Source organism: Cupressus sempervirens, chromosome 3 (genome assembly GCF_028749045.1).
Source record: "Cupressus sempervirens isolate cs-2001-9-10 chromosome 3, ASM2874904v1, whole genome shotgun sequence".
Classification (NCBI taxonomy): domain Eukaryota; kingdom Viridiplantae; phylum Streptophyta; class Pinopsida; order Cupressales; family Cupressaceae; genus Cupressus; species Cupressus sempervirens.
This window is the reverse complement of record NC_143120.1, coordinates 1,011,618,323-1,011,630,020: the sequence shown is the minus strand read 5'-3', so window position 1 is coordinate 1,011,630,020 and position 11,698 is coordinate 1,011,618,323.

The following is an 11,698-nucleotide window of genomic DNA, read 5'->3' as shown; positions in this document are numbered from 1 at the left end:
CTAAGGAATGTGCTAGTCTTTGGGACTGACTCTCTAATCTCCCAGATATACCATCCAAATTTTTTGTGGGGATTTTAATATGGTTGAATCCCAACAAGATAAAGTTGGTGGTATACCCTTCTCTTGGAAGGACTATGAAAGGCCCCCCTGGAATCAGTTGAAGGATGTTAAGCTCCTTTTTGACCCCTTAGCCGGTAACAGAGATAACACTTTCAAGTTTTGGTATACCTGGTGTAATTTCCAACAAGGCCATTCCAAAATTTACTTTCGCCTTGACCGATTATACTGCAACAAGAATTTTTTTTCTTGTCTCCTAGATTACCATAATAATCCTGTTATTATCTCTTCCACCACCCTCTCTGATCATCATCCCATCTCTACCCTCATTAGTCTTAAAAGTTCCCCTGTGCAAACCAAACTCCCAATTCCAAGTTTATCCTCAATACTAGCCTCCTCAAGGATGAAGATGTTCTTACTGCTATCCACCTTATTTGGCATATTAACAAGTACAACCATCCCAATTGTTCTTACATTTCTAGATGGAATATGAACCTCCTTGTCTAGCACTCCCTGCTCATGATGATTAGCCAAAAGAAGGCTAAGGATTATAGATTCATTGGAAAGAAATTATCTTCCACCCTTCAGTAGGATGAGGATAACATCTAGAGAGATTCTTCTAACAGTAATCTCATCCCTCAGGTGATGTCTGCTAAGGAAGCTTTGAGAAAACACTTGCATATTAAAATCTAGGAAGCCAAAATTAGGGCCTGTGCCCACTAGATCCAAGAAGGGGATCGTGGTACTAAATTCTTTTTTAATCTCCTTAAACAAAAGAATTCCAATAAGTCTATTGATATACTTTTAATTAATAATCAGGACACCTTAGATCCTAAAATCATTAAAACTTTTAATTAATAATTAGGACACCTCAAATCCTAAAATCATTAAAACTTTTAATTAATAATTAGGACACCTCAGATCCTGAAATCATTAAAACTACTTTTGTTGACTACTATAAACTTCTTTTCACCTTTGAATATTCTCCTAAGGCCACTCAACTAAGAAATAGGTGTAAACACCTCATCCCCAAAAAATTATCTAAGGAGGACATTGCTTTTTTATCTAATGATATTTCCCTAGATGAAATTTAAAAGGCTATTAATTCCTTAAACAATGATAAGGCTCCCAGCCCAGATGGACTTCTTGTGGAGTTTTATGAAGCTAACATTGATTGGATCTGTAAGGACCTTCGAGATATTTATATTGAAGCTATCACTAATGGTTCCCTTGGTGCCTCTATCAATAGTGGTATCATCAAACTTCTTCCTAAGGATGGGGATAAAGCCCTCATCAAAAATTGGAGGCCTATTACACTAGTTAATGTCTCTTACAAAATCTTGGCTAAAATCTTGGTCCTTAGACTTGTGGATATCTTACCTAAGTTTATTTGTGCTACCCAAACTAGTTTCATCTAGGTTAGAACCCTTGAGAACCTTATTACCAGCTAGGAGCCCAAGGACTAGGCTAACTAGTCTCACCAATATTTTATTATACTTCTCCTTGATTTTGAAAAAGCCTATGATAGAGTGGAATGAAACTTTGTCCTTATGATGTTGGAGGCTTTTGGTTTTTCTAGCATCTTCTATAATGTTGTGCAGGTTCTGATGAGTGATGCCTCAGCCCAAGTAGAAGTTAATGGTTCTCTTTCGACCTCCTTCCCCTTAGGGAGATCTATCAGGCAGGGTTCTCTTCTTTCCCTTGCACTCTTCGTCATTTTTTCTAAAGCCCTATATTATATTCTCAGTGATAACTCCCTTTCCCTAGCTGTCAAAGGTATATCTCTACCTAATAATGATGAGCTCATCAATTTCTAGTCTGTTGATGACACTTCTATCTTCTTTGAAGCCAATGTTAGTAACTTTGAAGCTTTGCAATCTAAGCTCAATATCTTCTACACCATTTCTAGGGCTCGGGTCTCCCAAACCAAGTCCATCTACTTAGGATGGAAAGAGCAACCTCCAGTCTAGTTCTAGCACTACCAATTTCTATGGGTTGGCCCTCACAAGATTGTCAGTACCTAGGCATTCCCTTCTCTATGGAGCCTTCACTTAAAGACATGTGGTTTTGGATTAAAGAGAAAATTACTAAGAAACTTTACAAGTCGCATAACATGTCCTTATCCTTAGCTGGTAGAGTTCAAGTTTGCCAGAAATTCCTCTCCTCTTATAACATCTACTACTCCTTTGCCTGGATGTTTAGCAATTACCAAATTCTTGAAATTTAGAAAACCATCGGGAATTTCCTTTGTTCTAATGGTAAAGGTAATAAAAAGATACATGTTAAATGGAATTGGTGTCATACCAAAAAAAGTTATGGGGGCTTAGGGCTTAAAGACCTCAAAAATCAAGGTATCGCTCTCTCTACAAAAATGGATCTTTTGCTCTATGGAGGTTAATGTTCCTTGGAAGGTCCTTGTTAGGCACACTATCAAAAGGGGCATTCCAAAAAATGCCAACAATTGGAAGAACCTTCCTGTATGTGATCTCATTATTGGTAACTTCCTAGTCCAAGTCCAAGGTTCTTCTATTTTTAAGTCTATTTGGAAGGCCTAGGACTACGTCTAAAAACATATCACCAACAAGGACTTTCGTGATGGTCCCCATCTTAATTGTGAGAGGTAAATTTGGTGGAATCTCCAACATTCAAGTAAGCCCTTGGACCTCTCTCAAGGACGCTTTGCTAGATCCTAGTCTAAAAAGGGCATTAGTCAATTTATGGATCTGTTTGAACATGATAAACTTATTACCTAGTACGAGCTTAGGTGCAAGTGTAATATCCTTGACTCCCAAAAAAAGACTTATAATTTGATTGTTAAGGCCACCAAATATTTTCGTTCTAGATGGAAGATTGACTATCATAACTTCTTAAAATGTAAATGGTCTGATGGGGTCATCTTATCTAAACTCAATGCTAAAGGTATCTGCAACATTATTGATCATAAAGAGCATATCATTAGTCATGTTAACACTTTTTGGTATACTTATCTTGATATCAAGGGTTGAAAGAAGTCATTTGAAGTCCTTTGCTAGGGAACTATTGAGCCAAAAATCAAATGTTTCAAGTGGCTTGCTCTTCTGGACAAACTGCCTATTAGGAAAGATTATGCCATGTTTGACTATTGTAGGTTTTGTAGGCTTCCTAAAACTACTAGGCATATTCATTTTGATTGTATCTTTGCTAAAGAGATCTAGAGGATGTTTGGTATTTTTTACCTCACTACTATTAATATTATTGAAATGATTACTAGTTTTATTGATGGGCTTAACAAAGATTCCAAAATTTTCTAGTTTATTTTATCCTCTAACATTATTTGGTAGATCTAGAAGTGTAGGAACAAGTAAAGGTATCAAAGCCACCCTAGGTCTCTTACTAAGATTTTTTCAAAAACTCATACATTATTAAAAAAATTACAAGTCCAAACTACGATGCTGCTGGGAAAAGAGAAACTGAGGAGGTTCCTTAAAGATGGGCATGCCACCTTCTTCATTTATGAGCTAAAGCATGATCTCAAGTGTAGAAGGATGTTTGAACACTTCCAGATGTTCAAAAGAGCCTACAAGAACTTGAACTAGGAAATAAGGAAGAAGACTAAAACTAACATGGACAAGATTTTCATGCTAACTTAAATCCATAATAGAAAGAGTATTGTTTGGATGGAAGGGTCTTTAGGCTAGACCACTTGGATAGACACCTTCAAGGCTATTCTTTACTAGCCTTTGTTGCTTCCTTTTTATTATCTCCTTTTGTATATATGCTCTCTCCAATGTAACCTCTTTTGTATGTAATTTTTTTTTTTAGGTTGGGCCTCCTTGGTACTCTTGGTTGACACTGTAGTATCCTCCATTGATTGTTTTAAAATCTCTATATTTAATATATATTTTTTTGAAATAAAGGGGTTAAAACTTTATTAAAGATCAGAAAGCATTATTACAACAAGATCAGGGACCTAAGGTCCCAAGGAAAAACAAAAGCACAGCCCCAAACAGAGATAAAAGAACCATCACCATCATCTATCACCATTCTCAACCCTGTCCTCATCAAGAATATTCCTTAAGTCAAGACAGAGCTCCTGAAGAACCAACTCACACTCCTCAATTCTTCATCCCTCGGCATGCTCAGAAGCCCATTTTGCCAAACAATTAGCTGCCATATTCCACTCCCTTGGAATATGGGCAAAAGTCACCATTTCCATCAAAGAACTAATCTGCAAAATTTGTTGCACAATCCTAGCCAACTTCCAATTAACATCAACCACTTTCTATTCAATAAGTAGGTTGATCAAAACCTGGGAATCAGATTAACAAACTATTCTTCTCCACCCTAAAGCATGAGCTTTCTCGAGAGTGGCAAGAATAGACAACCCTTCCACCAGGTTAATGGTCTAAATCCCATCATAAATTGAAAAGATAAAGATCACTGAGCCTAGAGAATCTGTACCAATCCTGCCAATACTAGCCCGACCTAGATTGCCCCTTGAAGATCCATCAGTATTGATCTTCAAGACACCATAGAGGGGAAGCTACCATTTTCCAACCATGTCAATTTTTTGCTTCTCACGAGGATATCTCTTAGCCCTAGTTAAGGCCAAAGAAGATCCCAAAGTCCCCAATCTCTCTGCCAACTCTACATCTCATTTCCCCAAATGTAATTCCACTTCACACTTAGCCTCCACTATCTCTCTAACCATGCCCAATAACCTCTGCCAAATTTGTTGCACTAGTCTCTATTCTCCATGAAAAATCCTTCGATTGTGCTCTAGCCAAATCTACCACAATAAGAAGATAGGCCCCACAAACCACACCTCCTATAGAAAAGGAGCCATAGAAGGGGGCCAACCCATCCCCTGCCAAAACTCAATCAAGGAGGAAGCATGAACACAAGGAGTTGTCCAAACACCCCACCAAAAATGCCAAAGCTGTATAGCAAAAGAGCAACAAGAGAACAAATGGGTAGAGTCCTCCTCATTAGCCCCACACATAACACACATAGAAGGGCCATGGAATCCTCTCTTCTGAATATTATCCCAAGTCAAACACTTATTCCAAGCCAACATCCAAATAAAATAGTTACATTTTGGCCAAGATAGCTTGTTCTAGACTGTCTTCCACCACTGCATTTCAGGCACAACCATCTTATGAGACAACAACCTATTGTACCCCAAGGCTACCATATAGGTTCCCTTAGGATTGGGAGTCTAGGAAAGCACATCATCCTCCCAGAGAGAGAAACATATTCTACTAGAGAGGGTATTTTGTAGCACAACACATTCCTCCTATAGACCAGCAACTGGCCATTCATCTAGGGACTTCCATTTAGCCATTTCCATCTGACCGCAGGGGAAAAAGGACTTAAAGTCACTCACCCATGACCAACCAACCTCCAAGAACTACTGAGAAAGAATCACCAGGTTAGGAAACTAAGAAGTGATTGGGGGATATCCATCCTAAGAATCTAACTAGAATTGGGCCTCCGCCCCTCTCTTTTAGATCCAAAATAATCCATCCTTAATAAGCTTAGCCCCTTTCTTAAGGGTATCCCAAATCACAGTCCCTTCCCCCCAAGTGGATACCTAAAAATATCGAGATGATGGATCCTTATGAGATACTTCTGAGAAAGAACCTTCACCTAGCTCTTATCCTACTCATTACACCACCAACAGTAAAGTTTACTAGCCAAAGCCTCCCCAGTCAAAGCCAACTACCTCAAGCCTAATCCTCCATATTGTTTCAGACTGCACACCAATTCCCATCTACCAAACTCCATTTGGAGGTCTCCAAGAAACTAGCCCATAAAAATTGGCACACCACATAATCTAGATCCTTAAGAAAGCCCATAGGAGCAACCTAGAGCATGCATCTATAAATGGGCAAAGCCTACACAATTGATTTAATCAACTAGACACAACCAACAAAGGACAACCAATGATGAGTCCATTGATTAAATTTCACCCAAAATTTGTCCAAAATAATCTTCCAAGACTCCCTAGGTAGCCTACTCACCGAGATGGGAATGCCAAGATACGTCAATGGAATATTCCCGATCTAAAATCTCAAAGTGCGAGCAATCCTTTGCTAAATAGGACCCAGAGTATTGAAGAAGAAGATGGAAGATTTTCCCTCATTAATTTGTTGACCTAAAGAAACTAGGTACACATCCAAGACCCTTCAAAGATTAGATGCCTCCCTCATTATAGCCATCTCCATCAAAGTAGTATCATCTACAAATTGCAAGTGAGTCTGCGGGGGTAAGGCTCCACCCCACCTCTAACCTTGAATTAAACTAGACTCCACATTTCATTTAATCCATCTCCCCAAGCCTTCAGCCAAAAGAATAAACAAATAAGGGGAGAGAGGGTCTCCCTAACAAAGCCCCCTTGAGGCCCCAAAAAGCTCAGAATGACTCCCATTAATAAGCACTAAGAAAGAAACTAAAGTAACACAACTCCAAACCCATTGAATCCATTCTTTCGCAAAGCCAAAAGCACTAAGAACCCACTAAAAGAAGGACCACCTAACTCTATCATAAGCCTTGACCATGTCTAGTTTGATAAACATCACTTTTTCTTTTGATTTGGCCATAGAATGGATGAGCTCAGTTGCAATGACAATCCCATCCAAAATTTTGCCTACCGGCTACAAAACCACTTTGCTCTTTAGATATCTAATCTACAAGACCCTTCTTCAACCTATCTACAATAAGTTTGGAAATAATTTTATAGATAACATTGCATAAAGAGATGGGCTGAAATTGGCTCAACCTATCAGCCCCCTCATTCTTGGGGATAAGAGCAAGAAAGTAGCATTTAGAGCCCTTAACATGTACTTATTGTGTTGAGACTCATGAACCACAACTAGGAGATCAAATTTGATGATATCCCATAAATCTTGAAAAAGCTCAATTGGGAAACCATCTGGGCCTGGTGCCTTCCCCTTCTTCATATTAAACATAATCCCTTCAAGCTCTTCAAGTGAGATATCTCTCATGAGTTGTTGATTCATATCTTGAGAAACAAAGAGTAGGGATACAAGAAACAATTTGCGCTTCCTCAGGAGACCCCCCTTGCGAGTCCTCTTGAAAGAGAGACTCAAAGTACTACACTGCCTCACTAGAAATTTTTAGGAATGAAGAAATATGGTCTCCCCTATCATTCACCAGTCCAGAGATAGAATTTCCATGGCACCTAGCTTTCATAGAGTTGAAGAAAAAAGTAGTATTTTTGTCCCCTTCCTAGAGCCACTCAATCTGAGCTTTTTGTTTCCAATACATTTCCTCCCACAGTTCCCATTCTTCCAACATTTTCACAGGTCGAGCCTCATCCTGAAGCAATTCAGTTGTGATCCCATCCTCCCTTATCCTCCTTGTAATGTCATCTAGATCTGCCTAAGCCAATGCCTTCGCATGGAAGACATTCCCAAAATACATACGATTCCATTGTTTGAGCTCAAATTTAACATATTGAAGAAGCTTAGCAAAGACATATGTCAATGTACCGTAGGCTAGTCTCCCCTTCCTCTACCAATCAGAAACCAAATCATTCAAAGATGGGTCTCGTAACCACATGAGTTGGAACCTAAAAGAAGGCTTATGAAGCACCCTAGTTGACTCTAAAGTTAGCTTGATAGGCCAATGGTTTGATCCTCTCCAATCCAAAATCTCAAAGCAAGATGACCACATCCCTCCAACCTAGTAACAAGAAACTAGAAACTAATCTAATCTTTCTACAATCCAAAACTTAACAACCCAACAATTTTTCCAAGTGAATTGGCCATTGCTAGGTTTGATGTCAACAAGATTCAAGGTATTGATATTGTCTCGAAGCAGCAGTGCAGAGGGCTCCAACCTTCCAATACCACCATGCTTCTCAGCCAACTCACAAATGGCATTTAAATCCCCAGCCAAAATCCAAGGATGGAAAGGCAACATGCTACGGACCAATCTGATGTGGAACCACAAACCTTGTTTACCTTGGAAGTCAATAGGAGCATAAATATTGGAAAATAATATGACGTCACCTATCTCAAGGCTAGTAGCAATCATAGACATAGAGGATTTAGAGGAAATCCACCAAAGAGGCTAGATTCTTTGAGCATTCCATAAGCATGCCAGACCTCCCAAAGCTTCATGAGCTCCAATGCACTAGCACTCCTCATTTCTCCACAACTTAGGCATCAAACCTTGCAAACTCTCAACAAATAACTTAGTTTCCTGCGAAAAGACGACATCAGGACCTTACCTTCTAACTAACTCATGAACTATTTTTTGTCTAGGGCCACTGTTCAAGCCCCTTACATTCCATGACAAAAAAATCATTTCAAGGGATATGAAAAAATAGAATCTAGAGGCTTAATTGCCCCTGACTCCACCAAATTCTCACCTGCTAATTTAATCTTTTCCATATCCTTTTTTCTACCAGGTTTAACAAATTTCTTTGCCCCACCCTTCTTAATATCTTTCTACAAAATGCCCAATTTGGGAGGAGGCTTAGTCTTTGCTGCCAAGTCTAAACCAATGTTCCACCCAATAGATGAAGAATTTACCCCTACTGTAGAAATAGTGGCCAAGCGTTCTTGCACCTCAGAGATTCCCCTTTGCTGATCCACTTCCAATTGCCAACAATCATCCCCTTGTGGGTCCATAGAAGCACCAAGAGTAGGATCCTCCTGAGCTGATCCCACAAGCCTTGGATCCAAGTTGATGAATCCCAAGTTCACCTCCTATTGGCTAAGCTCATACAAAACCTCAAATCTGTTGAAGGTACCCTCATCATGCCTTTCTTTAAAAGGCCTCTTTTGACCCCTATTATGATTACGAGCCTTAACCGGGGAAAATATATCAAAAGCCCCTACCTCATCTGGAGAAATACTCTTCCCCTTATCTGTATCAGGAAGATTACTCACAAGCTGTGAAGGTTGGGTCTCCCTAGACTTGTATCTTGGGCATCTCTGCTGCAAATGGTCATATTCTCGACAAATTCAATATCAAAAAGGAAGAGTTTCATAATCCAACTGCTACATCCAAGAATAAGAACCCACACACATCTCTATTGCATCGGGTAAAGGCCTACTAAGACCAATTTCAACACAAATGCGTGCAAAAGTCATTACCTTTTTACCCGAAGTCTAGGATGAAATCCCTACAGGGTTACCAAGCACAAAGGCCAAAAGGTGCAGCACATCCTCTTGACAACATTCCACTAGGAACCGCAATAAGCAAACCAACACCAGGACACTATTAGGGAGTTCCTATGTAGAGTTAAATCCAGCATGCCATGGCTTGATAAAAAACTCTACCTTATTATAGAAATAAGGGCCCCCCCTCAAATACCTAATTGCGATCAACAATGTAGTTGAAAGTAACCATGAAATAATTGTTTGCCAGCAACATAATCTCCATTTCCCCCTCTAGCTCCCAAGTCCTCTAGGCCCAAACCTCCAAAAATTGAAAGGAAAAATTCATCCCCAACTTACAATATACTGAATGATATGAATAATACTCAACATCTTCAACAATCATCTCAACTGGAATAACTAGTTTTGGCCTCTCCTTGCACCTCTCCAGACAACCATTCATCTTCGTAATCTTTGAGCCATTAGATAGCCCCAAATCAAAAATCCCTAAATTCGGCGCAAACAAATTATTATCAAAGGTCTTTATCCCTTGATTTGAAGATTTTGAGCCTATCGCTGCCCAAAAATCCAAGTGAGGGCTCCTCACCAATGTCTCACCCCTAGAATTTGCCATTAATCCAAGAAAAATGAACTCCAAAGGGGTAGAGAGGGATTCCTCCCCTTACCCTTATTCTAAACCCTGCCAAAACCCACACCTTCATTTCTTCCTCCCCACGCAGCAGAGAAGACACCAAGGGCATGAGAATGCAGACCGCCAGCAACAAAAACAACAACCCTCTATATTTAATATATTAAAAAAAAATATTTTATAAATTTTCATAAAGAAAATTTCAAAGTATACATGCTAGTCTTTCAAATTATAAAATCATTATATATATATATATATATATATATATATATATATATATATATATATATATAGCAAAATTTTAGGATGCACTACTTGCATTTAAAGAACTTTATCCTTTCTCAATTAATTCCTAATTTCTAAAAACTTTATTCCTCTTAATCACAGTCATAATTATTTATTAGTATTAATACGTATGGTACATTATACAATTTATTAATATTAATATTTATAATATATTACACAAATATATCTTGTATTCTTAAGTTATTATATATTTATTTTTTATTGTTTTTACTTGTATATATGTATATGTATGTAGAAGTGATGTTTAATTTATTTGTGGCATTATTAGTTTGATGTTTAAAAGAAAAATAAATATTGTGATAATAATTGTTTAATTTATTTCAATTTTAAGTTTCTATTTCTTTTTATCAATTATAATTCCTTTTTAACCTTATTTTACATTCAAAATATTAAGTCACAGCTTTATTTAATATTGTTAATGCTTTAATATGAAACCATAACCAATTGCTAATGCTTTAATTCATTCAACTTCATCAATCATTGTATTCACAGGTTTGACATTGTTGTGCAGGTAGGAAATTGTTTTTTGTTTTCATTGTTTCCATATTTTGTTATATAAAAATTGCTTCAATGTTTGATGTCCATGTTATTTTGTTATGCTAGTTGGTTTATGTTATTATGTAACTATTTTTATTTAGATCATAACCCTTGGGGAAAGCCGTACTTGAGTGGAAGAACTTTGAAGAAATATCAATTACAATCACAAAATTTCTCCATGGAAGAACCTTGAAAAAATATCATCAATTACAATCACAAAGTCACAAAATTTCTATGTGCAAGAAAATAAATTTAATATAGGCTACCTGACTTGTGGCTGCAAAATACAAATAATGAAAAGGGCTTGAATAATTAAATGGTCATATCCGAATAGAGATTTGGAGAGAGGACAAAACAAGAGTCACGTGTTGCTATGATATTCTTGTAATAGAAAATAATTAAAAGGGCTTGAATCATATATATTATTTTAATATAAGTTATGATAATTTCATGTTTAGATTTTAATTTATAATTTTTTGTGCAAGTAGGGTATTGTTTTGTATTGTTTCTGTTGTTTCTGCATTTTGTTATTTAAAAATTATTTCAATGTTTGATGTTTTGCTTTACAGATTGTAATTGTTGCTAAAGGATTAAAAAACTGACAATTTATTAGATGAGTTAATTATTAGATGAAATATATATCAATGATCACCAATTAGACCAAAACTCACTTTGCAAAGTCTCTACTGGAAAATATTGTCTCTATTTAGATCAACAGTGAAAGGTAGGTAGAAGATTGACAGTGATTGATATGTATTCAGATGCAAGTATTAACAGTCAAGGCATATCAATAGATTCAACCAAGTGATTAATATATTTATATATAGCTGGAAGATCATGTGATCATCATACATAACTATTGAATACATTGATTAATTGAATAAGAATTACGAACCCATATCGATTGTCTTGTGTTTATTTGGGTTTAAGTAAAGTAAATACGTGCAAATAATATAGAGTATAAGTTTGTGAGAGAAGCATTACCATGTCATAAAATACTATATGGGAGCAATAGATAGAAGAGATACTTAATAATAAG